Below are 16,393 nucleotides of genomic sequence, written 5' to 3'. Positions count from 1 at the left end.
TTCCTTGTGTCCAGAGAATATGAATGTTGATATTTTGTTTTTCAATAAACAGAAGCAAAAATAGTTTAGTTAAATGGTTAGCAGAAAGATAGTGCTAGAATATTGCTAAATCTAGTGAAAATATTTTAGGACTAACTTCAGTATAAAAATCCTGGCAAAGTCTACATGTACAAAACTACAGGCTTTGTTTTACAAAGATTATTGAAATTATGTAGTAAATTTTATCAAAATATTGCAAAAAATAAAGTTCAAATCAAATCTATCATATTACTATTGGCACTCACATCTATTCATCCATCATCTCACTATGAAAATAAATGCAAACAAGACACAAGTAATTTTATGTCTAAATTATTGAGATAATTTTTTCAGTTATATTTTCCCTACACAATCAGACAATTTGAGAGAAAACAAAAAATGGTCAAATGTGTACTTAAATGAACTTCATGATTGACTCTCATCTTTTGACTTTCCAAATGACTACATAACCTAAGTAAGGCTCTCCATTGGGGAAGAGGTTCAAAATGGAATTCAAATTTGTTGCATTGTTTCCTCCTTAAAGAGTGTTTTACTTGATAAGTTTTTGTGTGCTAATATACTTCAGCTAAATTATCTATAATAATTTAGCATCATCTAGTATTCTTCTTGTATGGAAATTATTTAACTCTTAAATGATAGTAAGCATTTAATGTAAGAATTTCCAACACAAAAAATGATAAATATATACTTCTGAAATTTCCTGAAAATCTGTAAACGTCTTGTTAAAGTGAAAAAATCTACTAATAATTGCTGCAGTCAAGATATGCTGATGAATGCTAAAATTACCGGACATCAAAAAGAAACATGATATTTAAATAACTTCTATGTATCTCTCATCAAGTTTACCAATTAGTTTAGTTGCTTAAATATATGTTGCAAGTTCTTTGGCACTGCTTTCTCCAGGTATAGTTTAACGACTCTCTTCTTGAGTAGGGTTGCTTTTTGTGAATGATATTGAACAGATAGGATATAAAGAGATATTGGTAACTTTAAAAGAAATGTGTAATAAAAGTGAACATCATCTGCAAGCCATATTGCTGGTGTGTGCTCCCTTAATATGATGCAAGAAGTTAGGCTTATACCTTCTGTCTGTTCTTCACTTTGCCCAAATCCATAACCTGGCTACTATGAGAAAATAACAAACATTGAGAGGTATTTTACAAATATCAACCATTACTCTGCAGAATTCCAAGGTCGTGAGAGACAGGGAGATGGGGAAACTTACAGACAGAGGAGATTCAAGAGCAGACTATAGAGGCCAATGATGAGTAAATGCAGTGTGATACACTGGACAGCATCCTTGAACAGTTCAATAGCAGATTTGTGGAAATAATGGAAAAATTAGAATTAGTTCTGCAGTTTCCTTAAGAATAACATAGTAATGATAAGTTCATACTTTTGATAAACACATCACGGGTTGTATAGAAAGTTAAGGTATTTGGAGACTCCCCTATCATATCTTCTTCAAATCCAAAACTGTCTCAAAATAAAACAAAAAATAGCACTCTGCAAAATTTTCCAGATTAGTCATTTTCTTTTTTCTCAGATGAAAATGATAACTTGTTTGTAAGAAACAATATGCCTTCATGGCCTATTTTGATTTTTTTGTTTGTTCTCTGTTTATCTAGCATTCACTTCCTACCCTAACTCAAAGCTGATTCCTTGTTCCAGATTTTCCTCTAAAAAGTCATGCCTTTAAAGCTGTATTCCTCAGTCCACATTGTTCAAATGGCATAGCAAAGACGAATATGACTCAGTGATTAAGCAGTTCAAGAAGATACAGCTCCCTAGGTTGTGGTGAGTAATTCTGTGACAGCTCTGTCATCATCTTACCAAAGGCAACTCCATGAAATGGGACTGTTATTAAGATTTCTGATAAGAGAGGTCCCCTTTCCTACTGACATGATGTTTAGAAATTCTATAACCAACATGGAGCAAGTATAACAAAAAGATAGAGATCTCAGTGACTTTGTTTCTGGCTCTGGTCAAGTTGTGTTTTATGTTCATGCTGCTTGTGCACTTTTCAGTTCTATTGTACAAATAAATCATTTTTTTCCAAAGTAATGTAGGCTGTGGTTTCCCGACTCTGCAATCAAAGAATACTAATATATTAAATAACAAAATGTGAATAAAATAATAAATTTTTTTTAATTTTTTTTTTTTGACAGGCAGAGTGGATAGTGAGAGAGAGAGACAGAGAGAAAGGTCTTCCTTTGCCGTTGGTTCACCCTCCAATGGCCGCCGCGGTAGGCGCGCCGCGACCTGCGCATCACGCTGATCCGATGGCAGGAGCCAGGTGCTTATCCTGGTCTCCCATGGGGTGCAGGACCCAAGGACTTGGGCCATCCTCCACTGCACTCCCTGGCCACGCAGAGAGCTGGCCTGGAAGAGGGGCAACCGGGACAGGATCGGTGCCCCGACCGGGACTAGAACCCGGTGTGCCGGCGCCGCAAGGCAGAGGATTAGCCTAGTGAGCCGCGGCGCCGGCTAAAATAATAAAATTTGGGTGTAGAATTAGGCCTAACTGGTTTTGATAAATGTTAATTAATTATTAATAGTATCCGTTGTTTTATTATTGTTAACAGATATGTAGTTATACTCTCTGTGACCTAAATAATGCTCTTTTGTTACTGTGGCCATTGTGCCTTTTCATTGGCATTATAAGAAAATTAAACTCTAAGAGTTCTTATGTTATTTGATACTGTATACATGAATTATATATATATATATATGCAGATAAACATATAGATAGATCATTGTATAGTCCTAAAACAATAGGTAATCCATAAATAGTACATCTTTTCCTATCTTGCTTCTGATAGGAAAACTAACTTATCTTATCAATCACATATTTGTAGTTTTTAATCTCAAAAATGCCAGTATTTTGAGATTAATCTTCAAGGAGGCAAACATGCTCCAAATGACCATATATAAGTTTCTATTGTCTCAATTGGAGTCACAGGAGCTCCTCCTCCTTTGTATCTGACACTGGTTAGTATTTGTATATACTCATATATGCATAGTGATGGTATCAATTTTGTAACCACTAGGCACCTGTGAATTTTTCTATTAACTTCAAAACTTCTTAGCCACATTACAATTGTTCAATAAGCACACATGATAGTGACTGCCATATTTAGAACATATGATGGTACAAAAGTTCCATTGCAAAGGGGTATGATAAAGTTTTTTAAAGTTAAGAGGGGGAAACTAGCTATTTTCAAATGAAAAATTTAATTTAGCTAGAATAGATGGTGGTGACATAATGATTGCAAGTGCCATAAATCCTCTGGAATAAAACTCCTCTAGGTTAGTTTCCTTAGAATTTCCCATTGTGTATAGAGCTGGGATTTACTACTCTGCCGAGAATACATGTAATCATCAAATTTTGCTTGTGGTGATTCCACATTCTAATAAAATCTGAGTTCTGGATGTCACACTCACTGTCCATTTAAAGGTCACTGCTCTACCTTATCCATCTGCAAAGTCATATGCATTAGTTAACAATTAAATTTTAAAGATGTCTAATACCAACTACTTTCTTTGGTGTTTCCCTGCTCTGATACACTTCCAACAACACTGTCAGAGTAGTAGTTCTAAAAGCAGTCTGATAGCAAATATATTTCTTAAAAAGTTTCAATAATTCTTACTTATGGGAAGTCCATATTCCTTAGTAGGATTTACAAAGCCTTTCTCATTATCAGCCTAACCTGTTACTTAGTCTCATCTGCCATTTCCCTCTTGACTTATCTAGGTAAACATGAGCTTTCTTCACTGTCACCTTCAATTATTAATTTTAACATGATTGATTTACAGATAAGGGAATTGACATTGAAAGACTAAAGTTATTTTCAGGGTCATATTGTTAACAGGAATGAGGCAGCTAACAGAAAGTAGGTTGGTTTTGATTAAATATTCAACCTAGATAATATCTCATTAACTTCACCTAAAGAAATCAAATACAGGAAGACAGTAACTTTTCCTAATTTATCAAAGATGATAAAAATGATAGGAAATAAGTTTGTAGGATTTTGATTCAAGAATCCAGAAATTTATGAGAACTGAAAGTCCTTTCCAGCTGTGAAGGAGTTGTACAAAGGGCAAACTGTTGGAGAAGCAGACTAATGCAGGAATGGAGACTAGTATCTGTGCATACATATTTCTTTCAAATGATTTCTTCATGGAATTCTTTTCCTCATAGAGTTTAAGAACGTATATATATGTGTATATATACACATATATATACATATATATATATATGAATATTGAAAGCTTTCAAATGTCCTGCATACAAAAACAAAAAGCTATGAAAAAATCAGAAAAAAAGAAAGCAACAAATACTGGCACCACCTTTCACCAAATTCTGTAGGAAGATATGAACTTATTTAAATAACAATTAGGGTTACTTTGATTCAATGATATAAGGGCCATGACCATGAAAACATGAATTTAAAGTGTACTGAGGGCTGGCACCATGGCTTACTTGGTTAATCCTCCTCCTGAGGCACCAGAATCCCATATGGGAGCTGGGTTCTAGTTCCGGTTGCTCCTCTTCCAGTCCAGCTCTCTGCTGTGGCCCAAGTGCTTGGTCCCCTGCCCCTGCATGGGAGACCAGGAAGAGGCACCTGGCTCCTGGCTTTGGATCCACACAGCGCCTGCCATAGCGGCCATTTGGGGAGTGAACCAACGGAAGGAAGACCTTTCTCTCTGTCTCTCTCTCTCTCACTGTCTATAACTCTACCTGTCAAATAAATAAATAAATAAAAGTAAAGTACTGAGATATGCAAGACAAATTCTTCATTTTTCAGAACAGAAAATTTAGGTGACTGGAAAGGCAATAATTACTTAGTACCTCACATAGAAAATTGTTATCCATTCAATTTTTTAAAATATTATAGCTATTTACAAATTGAAATTTTATCAAATAACAGAATTGAATACTATGTTGGCTAAAGTACAGAACAATTTTTGAAAACTGGAAGCCTTTGGGACATTAATCTTCACATTTTTTTCAAACTATTTTCCATTTTGGTAAACTTTTCTGTAACTAAAACAACTACAAATTATCCTGGGACAAAATACTGAACAAAAAAAAACGCCTTCATGCAAATTTATAAATGTATGCTCAATGCTATTAACTATATAAATAATGGGTCATACAAAATAATTATTTAGTGTTAGAAAAAGAAATCTAGCAACTGTCACAGAGGCCACATCACACCATCATAACATGCACTACAAATTAAGAATCACTGTTTTGGGGCTGGCCCTGTGGCAATAGTAGACTAAACCTCTGCCTGCAACACCAGCATCCCACAAGGGCACCAACTCAAGTCCCAGTTGTTCCTCTTTTGATCCAGCTCTCTGTTTTTCCACTAGGAAAGTAGTGGAAGGCGGCCCAAGTGCTTGGGCCCCCGCACCTGCGTGAGAGACTTTGAAGAAGCTGCTGGCTCCTGGCTTTGGATTGTCCCAGCTTCCTCTGTTGCAGCCATCTGGAGAGTGAACCAGTGGGTGGAAGATCTTTCTGTCTCTCCCTCTCTGTGTAACTCTCTCAAATGAATACATCTTTTTTTTTTTTTTTTTTTTTGACAGGCAGAGTGGACAGAGAGAGAGAGAGAGACAGAGAGAAAGGTCTTCCTTTGCCATTGGTTCACCCTCCAATGGCCGCTGTGGCTGGCGCGCTGTGGCTGGCACAATGCACTGATCCGAAGACAGGAGCCAGGTGCTTCTCCTGGTCTCCCATGGGGTGCAGGGCCCAAGCACTTGGGCCATCTTCCACTGCACTCCCAGGCCACAGCAGAGTGCTGGCTTGGAAGAGGGGCTACCGGGACAGAATCGGGCGCCCCGACCGGGAATAGAACCCGGTGTGCTGGCGCCGCAGGTGGAGGATTAGCCTATTGAGCCACGGCGCTGGAAATAAATACATCTTAAAAACAACCACTGTTTTATACTGTTTATTCTGTTGTATAAATGAATACTGTGTACAACAGAATGATTTAAAAAAACTTTGGACAGATGGGCTATTTCTATGCTTATAACTTTTGGATCTTGGGCAAAGATATTAATTAATACTTAATTGAATGGCTTATTGATTTGGCTGACTATAGTAAAAGAAACTGAGCTATTTCACACCAGGATGTTTATAATCATGACCTTGATTATAATCTCCTGAAGAATGTGTTAATTCAATATGTAAAAGTTCAGCGAAGTCTCCACACTGGTTGTGAAACATACAAGTGTGGAATTTGTGACCCACCAGATCTGAACCAGATCTGAATTTAGAAGTTGCTCTGCAATTTATTAGCTCTGCAACCTTTAACAAATCTTATACAATCTGTGCTTCAGTTGTTTGAAAGTTTTCCTACAAAATTATGATAGTATTTAAGTAATACAATTAGTGAAAAGTTGTTCAGTAAATCTTCTTATTCTTATTTGTTGTGGATTTATCATGTAAGCAAGACATACTGTGTCCTTGAACACTCAGTCACTATGTACCTCAGTGTGCAGTATCAATGCAGTACTGGAGAAAACAAAAACAAAAACAAAAACAAACAAACAAAAAAAAACAAGGCAACTGTCAATTCACAATCGTGAAAATGGAAAACGCCTTTTCTTGGCTATTTTCCAGTTTGGTTCTGTGCATTCGGTCTCATAGGGAGAGTGTTACCTGGTTCTTGACTCCCTTCAGTGTAGAAATAGAGTCTAAACTGCAAAGCAAAACTGTTTATCTTCCCTATTCTCCGATGCCACTTAGGTGGTAATGTGAACCCGGAGACTAAGGCAACCTTAGATTGGGTCAGGGCTGTGAGAGAAAGCTCAGAAAGATCTTGGTTTGGGCTTTTTTGTGGTGGCCACAAGTAACTCAGGTACCGAAGGAGATTGATTGGTTGTGCCCTGGCAGGCAGGAACGGGCTTGCCACATGAAATGGGAAGGAAGCAGGGGGAAGGGGAGGTTAACGGCCATTTTGGGCTGGGTTGTTCATGCCGGACATTTCTGCTGGAAGTCCCCTTGCTCTACAATTCTAACTATGTAGTTAGAAACGTTAAATTATTTGCTAGCTGGTGTTCATTTAATGATCAAATACCTTTTATTTGTGTCTCTAGGAATACACAGATAAATAAAACAAATAATTACTTAAAAACAGGTTCTTAGTAATAGAAAAATAGAGAATTTAAGCATGCATAAAAAGATATATATAAAAATATAAGAATATAATTGATTTATCTAAAATTTGCCATGAAACCCCTTGGTTTTTTTTTTTTTTTTTTTTTTTTTTAACTAGGCTAGCTAAATGTTAACTTAAGATTGTATATCTTTTTCATAAGTCATGTAGTGGATTTCTACAGCTGAAGGTCCTGTTGTTGATAATGACACCAGAATTAAAAGTCTATTTAATCAGAAACCACTTCCTAAATATTTAGAAAAAGACACAATATTGAGAATTATTTGATTTATCTTTAATTAATATGTAAACCACTCACTTACATTATGATTAAATTTCATCTTTATACAGAACCATATGAAGAAAAAATATCCTTGCATTGCTTTTGAATAACAAATGACCATCAATCAAATAGAATATTTCCATATATTTGATTACAAATTGATGTGCTAATCTTACTGAAGGTTTGTTGATCTTCTTAATTACCCAAATAATCTGAGCCAAAAAATATTTTAAAAATTTCCAAACAATAACAACTTCTAAACTCTTCAGAAGCCATAATACGGTACAGAACATCAAATTGTGTGAGGCTTCTAGTTGAACAAATCAGCAGCATGTCTTCTATCATTTCATTTTCTTTTTAATCCCCATTATATGAGGAAACATTTATTGCAGACTTACATTGCTGTAGCTACTATATTTTTTATAGCACACTATTAGAGAAGGAGTATTTTATATTCTTTATTTCACCACAAAGTCAAGTAACTTTCCCAAGGATTTATAGAGAAGAGATGCAAGCCATCAGCTCCCTCTGACGAGATGAATCAGCTGCAATGTAGCAGTGAGGAGCCAGCCCCTGCACATGCAAAGGATTTAGGGAACAGCATCCCAGTGATGTCGCTGTCTTCATCAAGGGAATTGCTGTTGGAGACTTGGGGCTTGGTGAAACTTGGAAATGGGTCACTTAATGAATATTCACCATATCTAGATATAACTTCAACTAGGTTATAGCTATAGTGGTCAAGGAAATCATTTTCTTTTTCCCCTCCTGTCCATTCAACATGAACCATGATGGGTCATGGACAGCAACTGCAGATGGGTGAGAAGAGATCGTCCGACACTAAGGACTGATGATACTGTCACTTGTTTACCACTCTGAAGAATAAACAAACTGTGAGGGTGGGTTGGGGGAACTTTATTTTAGGTAGAAATTCAAGTTTCAGTTTACTTGGAGGTGGACTTTTTAATTACTGAACACATAAGAAATGACAAGAAAAGTTGCTTGAACTTTATTTTTCTGCAGTGTTACAATAAAAAAAAGTTACTTTATTCCACATATCATTAGTATGTCTCTGTTGTATCTTCTGTACCTTATCAAAGCCACATGGCATTTCATTGAGTTCTCCATTGTTTCTGCTCCCTTTTGTCAATAACATGAGTCCTTTTAATAGTGAGGAATAACAAACAGTTAGATCAAATTGAGATTGTGATTTATGTAAAATTTGTCAAAAGGAAGACAGTGGTTATATGTATATGAATGAGGCTGGAGCCACAGCTCCCTAGGCTAATCCTCTGCCTGAGGTGCCGGCACCTCCGGTTCTAGTCCCAGTTGGGGCGCCAGATTCTGTCCTGGTTGCTCCTCTTCCAGTCCAAGCACCTGTCTCCTGGCTTCGGATCGGTCAGTGCCCTGGCCGTAGCAGCCATTTGGAGGGTGAACCAATGGAAAAAGGAAGACCTTTCTCTCTGACTCTCTCTCACTGTCTAACTCTGCCTGTCAAAAAAAATATGTATATGAATGAATATAATAACATTTGCTCCTAAGTGGTACCCAAAAGCCTGTATCCTGTTTGTATATCTCATGACGAATTACAGGTCATGAAGAATTACAAAAAGTAACTGTTTAGCACAAAATATTTGCTACAAATATTGTAATAATTCTGTACATTGCTTTTTCAAAAAATAGAGATTTGATTGGATGAAAAAGGCATTTTGAGAAATCTTGTTTGCTTGGACGTAGAAACTACAGGCACATGACATTCCCCAGAAGAGCCAGGATGTTTTCAATATCTCTGTTCGCGGCTTGTCCATTCAGCTACCACGTGATTTCAGCAGCTTTCTTAATAATTCTAAACTTTAAATATAAACTGAATTTTTGTACTTTGAGAATTCCAATTTGTACACTGTTGCATTAAGGGCCTCCTTCCACAATGTTGGTATAAGTCACTCCATTGTTTCTAGGCTTGTCACTGGAACCAATAACAAACATTTTTGAGTTACATTTTCCAACCAAATGCAATTGGAATACATGATTCTTAGGTTTCTGACAATTGAGTCACATAATTTTATATGTAACAGGTTATCATATGATTTGAAAGATAATAGAGTATTTGTGAAAAAATTATTTCTGAGTTTTAAAAATGCAGCAATAACTTTGGAAGAGTTAAAAGAAGTGAGTTTTTTTGTGTCACTATGTATCACCCAACCATTGCAATTTTTTTATTTGGTCACTGAAATGATTTTTTTCTGAAAAATGATCATCAGAAATGACCTGTTGTTTTGATGTTATAAAAACACAATTTATGTTACTCTAAGAGTGATTGTTTCCTAGTAAGGAGCATTTATCTACAGAAAATAAATCAACTGAAAACTGCACAAGTGTGAAACACAGCTTATTTAGTTCAAATTTTTACAAGCGTACACTAGAACATAATTCATTTATGTTTTTCTAAATAAAAATTATTTTACACGAACATGTATAACTCCTAATGTGTTAACAATTTGATAATTAAAATAGAAGGAAAGGAGAATACTGAATAGATAAATAGGAAAATAAAATAGATGTCAAAAACCTGAAAGAAAAGCCTAATGAAAGAATATTGTTCACACATAGATTTAAGGGAGGAAACAGAATAGAAGTTTCAAAAAAAAAGGGCATGTAGATGTGTGTGTGTGTGTGTGAACCCACATACATACAAGGGAGCACAGAAAAAGAAACCGATTTCTATATAGTAAAATCTTTTCATAGAATAACAACTCCTTAATTGTAGTTCTTAAGAGAAGCTTCATTCTCATTCTTTTTTAAAAATTATTTATTTATTTAATTGAGATATAGAGTTATGGACAGAGAGAGGAGAGACAGAGAGAAGAGTCTTCCATCTGCTGGTTCACTATCCACATGGCTACAACAGTTGGAGCTGAGCTGATGTGAATCACCCATGCTGGTGCAGTGGCCCAAACATCAGGACCATTTTCCGCTGCTTTCCCAGGCCGTTGCAGAGAGCTGGATCTGAAGCGGAGCAGCCAGGACATGAACCAGCTCTCACATGCAGTACTGGCTGCACAGGTGGAAGCTTCGCTGAGTGTGCCACAGCACTGGCCCCTATTCTCATTCTTGCAAGAATAAATGGGAAAATTGTCTATCTCCTTACCCATGTTTTGTGAACTTCATACAATTAACTCCCAGGCTAATAGTTTACAAACACCATTTACATTTTGTAAGTAAACCCACATTCAGCTCTGTTTAACATGAGTCCTCATGCATTTTAAAGGATTTCCATGAATATAGGAAGGCAACATTTCCAAGCAGGAAATATGTAGGTCAAACACATTGGTCCAAATACACAGACTAAATAGTGACTTTCAAAAATATTTTCTTTCAAATCGCTGGTTGGCCCAATTACCCTGTTTCTAGCATACACAATAATTAAGTAATGACATTCTCTATGGACAAGTATATAAGACTACAGGTGCATACATCAAATTTATTAAGACAGAATTTATTTAAAGAGACTAGAAAAAACCTGGAATTTGATTCATATATATGTAGTTGAAAATTCAAGGTCTATTTCACTTATAAATTATTTCACTTTAAGTATATTTCTTAAGTCTTCTAACTGGTTTCATTTTCTTTAAAATGGAGATCATAATATAATTTAATGTAAGCCACTATAAGTATTATAACTGATATATGCTGAATATCTTTAATAAAATATTGCTGTATAAAACATTGTAGTGACAATTGTCATTGTCACAGTCTACAAATAATGGAACACAGGGTTTTCTTCCTTTCATTTTCTGTTGAATTAGATACTATCAAAATGATATTTACTGCTTATTTCTGGTTTATATCTTATTATGAGTAAAAATATACAGTTAAATATGTGTATAAAGTATATAATATCTATTAAATATCCAAGTTACATGTATAACTATATAATTATATATATATAAAACACTTAATATATTCAATATGTATTATGGCTAATTGCTTTCTATTTATTTGTATGTAACTACTATCTAGCTATGTATATCTAATATATTCAGTAACTCCTGGTGAAAAACACTTTTAAAATAGCATGAGCTCACTGTTGGTTCATAAGCATTATATGAAATTAAATTCTGGGTGTCACTTTTTAAAAAATTTATTATCCATGTTTGACTAAAAGTTATCACCAAAACCTATAGCAAAACAAAGCTCACATATATTTTAATGTTAGTTCTTTTAAAATTTTCTTGTTCATTTTTCTTTTCTCTTTCATGTCTAAGTATATATTAAATGCATTTTCCTACATGTAAGTTATATAAAATATAGTTTTTTGCTTAATTTACATAGACCAAAATAATTTTATTTAATTTATTTTTATTTTTTAATTTTAGGGAAGTTTTCATGAAAATATGAATACTTAAATATCTTACCAAATATGTTATTTTATTTTTTTACACCTATCTTATATGAGGATCCTTCCTTGTATCTAAACATTATCTATCTGCTTTCTTTCAGTCTACTTCCCATTTCAAAAGAAGATGGGACAGCACTGTGGAGCAGCAGGTTAACTGCCCTCTGCAGCACCAGCATCCCATATAGGCCCCACTTCCAATCCACCTCCCAGTGAATATGCCTGGGAAGTAAGCAAAGGATGGCCCAAGTCCTTAAGCCCTTGTATCCATGTGGGAAATACAGAAGAAGTTCCTGGCTCCAGGCTTCAGCCAGGCCCAATCCTGGCCATTGTGGCCATTTGCGGAATTAATTAGCAGATGGGTTATCTCTCTCTCTCTCTCTTTCTCCTCTCTCTCTCTCTCTCTCTCTTTCTCTCCCTCTCTGACTGTGCCTCTCCTCTGTAACTCTGTCAAATAAATAGATAATTCTTAAAAAAAAAAAGAGAAAGAAGAAATATTCTATTTGAACTTGATTTAAGGACAGCATTGTCACTGCCATCTTTGCACTTTAGTACCAGGACTCCTAATTCAATCATTTATGTCCAAAAACTCAATATGAATGGTCAGATATATCTGTATGTGTACCTATATTAATAAATAGCCAAATCTCCATCTTGGTACCAACAGTTACTGGGCAGAAGGGCAGAGAAAGGCAACAATTCAGAAAATCCTAAATATCATCTTTATCTAATTTTATAATTTACACAATGTTATTTAATTTTCAGTTTTATGTGTCTGTGAAGTTTCCACTTAAGTTAGTTTTAGAATGTGCTTTTTCTTTCCACAAAGACATACCTGCTGACAGAATAGCTAAGAGTTTTCCTTATGTAATTAAGAATCTACTAAGTTATATATGACTAATGCCACCCATATAGAAATATCCACAAACAAATGCTTCTTACAATTTATCTTAAATATTTGGAAAATTTTGTTGCCACTTATTTTGCAATAAGGAGATTTACAAATTTCATAACAATAGTATTGTGAAACCATTGTAATATCCATTTTCCTAGCCCCAGTACCAAATTTTGATTCTGTCTGTTTGTTCAAAAGAAACAAGCAATAGATCTTTTGAAGCAGATGGTGCAGTGCCTCATTGTGAACAAGAAAGCAAAATTGCTGCATTTCAGAAAGAATGCAATTTTTTACATTAGAGTCAACAAAGATACAAATGTTTCTTAAAAGAGTATAGTATCCAAGAGAATTGGAAATGAAAAAAAAAAAAAAACAAAACAACCTGGTGGTAAAATGGAAATGGCATAGAAAATTAATTATTTTGAAAAAAAAAATTATGTAGGATCTCTGTCTTTAATGTGCTGTACATTGCTATTTAATGCTATAATTAGTAATCCAATGGTAGTTTTTTCACTTGATGTTGCTATATGGGCAAAATGTTGAAATCTTTACCTAGTATATACTAAACTGATCTTCTGTATACAAAGAGAATTGAAAATGAATCTTTACATGAATGGAAGGGGAGTGGGAGCGGGAGGGGGGAGGGTTGCGGGCGGGAGGGAAGTTATGGGAGGGGGGAAGCCATTGTAACCCATAAGCTATACTTTGGAAATTTATATTCATTAAATAAAAGTTAAAAAAAAAAAGAGTATAGTATCCAATAAAAAGCTAATTCAGATCCCAAATATTGTATATGCACTCTTTCCCTGGCACGGTGAAAATTCTCATCAGCTTCAGAAATATCAAAATATTGTATCAATATTTTTTAAAGATATTTATTTACTTTAAAGGTAGAGTTACAGAGAGAGGGAAAGAAATAGAGATAGACATAGAGATGATAGAGAGAGAGAGAGAGAGTCATTTTGGATCTACTGATTTACTCTCAAATGGCTGCAATGGTCGGCAGGAGTCAGGAGCTTTTTCCAGGTCTCCTATGTGGTTGCAGGGGGCCAAACACTTGGCCTTTTTTTTTAAGTTTCTAGTGATAAATCATGGCCCACTGGTGAGTGCCTTCACACTATGTTCTCACATGGCCTTTCCTTCGTAATAAGCACACAGAGGGTAGGTAGTGAGCTCTCAGGTATCTTTAAGAGGGCACACATCCTTGGGGCTGGTACTGTGGCATAGCAGGTAAAGCTGCCGCCTACAGTGCTGGCATCACATATGGGTGCCAGTTTGAGACCCAGTTGCTCCACTTCCGACCCAGCTCTCTGCTATGGCCTGGGAAAGCAGTGGAGGACGGCCCAATTCTTTGGGCCCCTGCACCCACGTAGCAGACATGGAAGAAGCTCCTGGCTCCTGGCTTCGAATCAGCGCAGCTCCAGCTGTTGCTGCCAATTGGGGAGTGAACCAGTGGATGGAAGACCTCTCTCTCTCTCTCTTTGTCTCTCCTCTCTGTGTAACTCTGACTTTCAAATAAATAAATAAATAAATAAATCTTCTTTTCAAAAAAGAGGGCACACATCCAATCAGAATAGGACCTCACACTTGTGATCTCATTTAGCCTAATTGCCTTCTAAAATCCTGATCACCACACACAGTCTCATTTGAATTAGACTTTCAAAATATGAACTTGAGGGACAGAGACACAAACATTCATCCAATCACATACATCAAAGTGACATATAACCATTTAATGTGATCAGGGCAAGAAGTTTTGAGTCAAAAAGACCGAGTTCAAATTCTTATTCCATCACATGTCTATAACTATCTTAGTTTCTGTGTCATAACATTTTCTGCACCATAACTTAAAAAAGGACCCCACTCAATATCTGCAACATGGTAACAATCAAATCATGATGATGATGTTAAGGTAGATGATTTCATTAATATTACTGTCAGTCCTGAAGATGTCTTAGAAGACAAATCATCAAATTCAAAATTTTTAAGATTGATATTTTAATCCATTACTTTATGTCTAGTATTTCACTTTTTTTTTTTTTGAAGGCAGAGTTAGACAGTGAGAGAGAGAGAGAGACAGAGAGAAAGGTCTTCTTTTTCCGTTGGTTCACCCCCCAAATGGCCGCTATGGCTGGCGTGCTGCACCGATCCGAAGCCAGAAGCCAGGTGCTTCCTCCTAGTCTCCCATGTGGGTGCAGGGCCCAAGCACTTGGGCCATCCTCCACTGCCTTCCCGAGCCACAGCAGAGAGCTGGACTGGAAGAGGAGTAACCGGGACAAGAACCCGGGATGCCGGCGCCACAGGAGAAGGATTAACCTAGTGAGCCATGGCGCCGGACTGTAGTATTTCACTTTTAAAAATGCTAAAAATAAAAAAAAAACATAGTTTACCTGGAGAACTTTGCAAAGATGTGATATAAAATGGAGGAAGCAACAAAGTCCTGATAGACTATTTTACCATCTGTAAAAACATACAATAGATACATGCACACACACAAAGGTTCAGTTTTGGTTATTTGGATTTGTCATGCTGCCACCAACATTAAATTTGCACATAACAAGCCACTTTTCCCAGGGGAAATACAGACTTAAATACCTGTGAGTCTTTGGTCACAGTATTTTTAAAAATTGGTCAATATTTAGCCTTGTTTTATGTGTATTTTTATTGGAAGATGCTTCATTGAATATAGTCATGTACTACATACTGATATTTCAGTCAAGGAGGGACTGCAGATTCAATGGTGGTCCTGTAAAATTACATTGTCTGGTGATGTAGGACTCAGCGTGCATAAATACACTCTATGATATCTGCATACAGAGAAAATCACCAAACCACACATTTCTCAGATCATACCCCCACTGTTAAGGGAAGCATGATTGCATATGTTGTTCATTCATTAACACTGAATTCATAGACAAGAGCAGTATAACCCATGTCTGAACAGAACTTACCTGACATAAAAATGCTCTCCGTAAGCATATCCAAGCTTCTGGCACTCAGAAATGCTAAAAACCTGTTAAGACTACTTTTAGGAATCATTTTAAACAGAAAAATCATGAACAAAAAGCTCAAAAAATGCAAAGACTTGGTTTTAAATACACACACAAAAAAGGCTTAAGACATGAAAATTTTACTTGATCTCAGCTAGGAGTATGTATATAGAAAGACTCACTCTTTGCGGGTATGCTCATGCATGTGTCCAGAAATGAATAACTCCAAAATAGCTCCAAGTACTGATTGTCCAGTTACAAGTACATCTTCTGTGATAGGCAATTTGCAAATGCTGAAACACAAATAAAAATAGATTTTATCACAGTTGTGTTTTGCTGTGTGTTAACTTACATACATGTGTTCAATTAATCTTCAGAAAGTTCAGAAAGAATGCATATTTTGAAAAAAATTATTCATAAATATATCTGTGACAAAATAAACTTGTCTCTTTTCATTCTATTTTCCCGTGAGTATTTATAAGTATCCTTAGATAATAAATGTGTTTCTCTAAAATCCGCAGATACTTACCTGTTCCTTCAACAGACACAATCCAGAATTACTGAAGGAAAAAAAAAAAGTCTTTATATGACAGGATTGTAATGAAAATAGCTTTCTTTTTTCCTTGGGAA

Source organism: Lepus europaeus, chromosome 7, assembly GCF_033115175.1.
Source record: "Lepus europaeus isolate LE1 chromosome 7, mLepTim1.pri, whole genome shotgun sequence".
NCBI classification, from domain to species: domain Eukaryota; kingdom Metazoa; phylum Chordata; class Mammalia; order Lagomorpha; family Leporidae; genus Lepus; species Lepus europaeus.
This window is presented reverse-complemented; position numbering follows the sequence as displayed.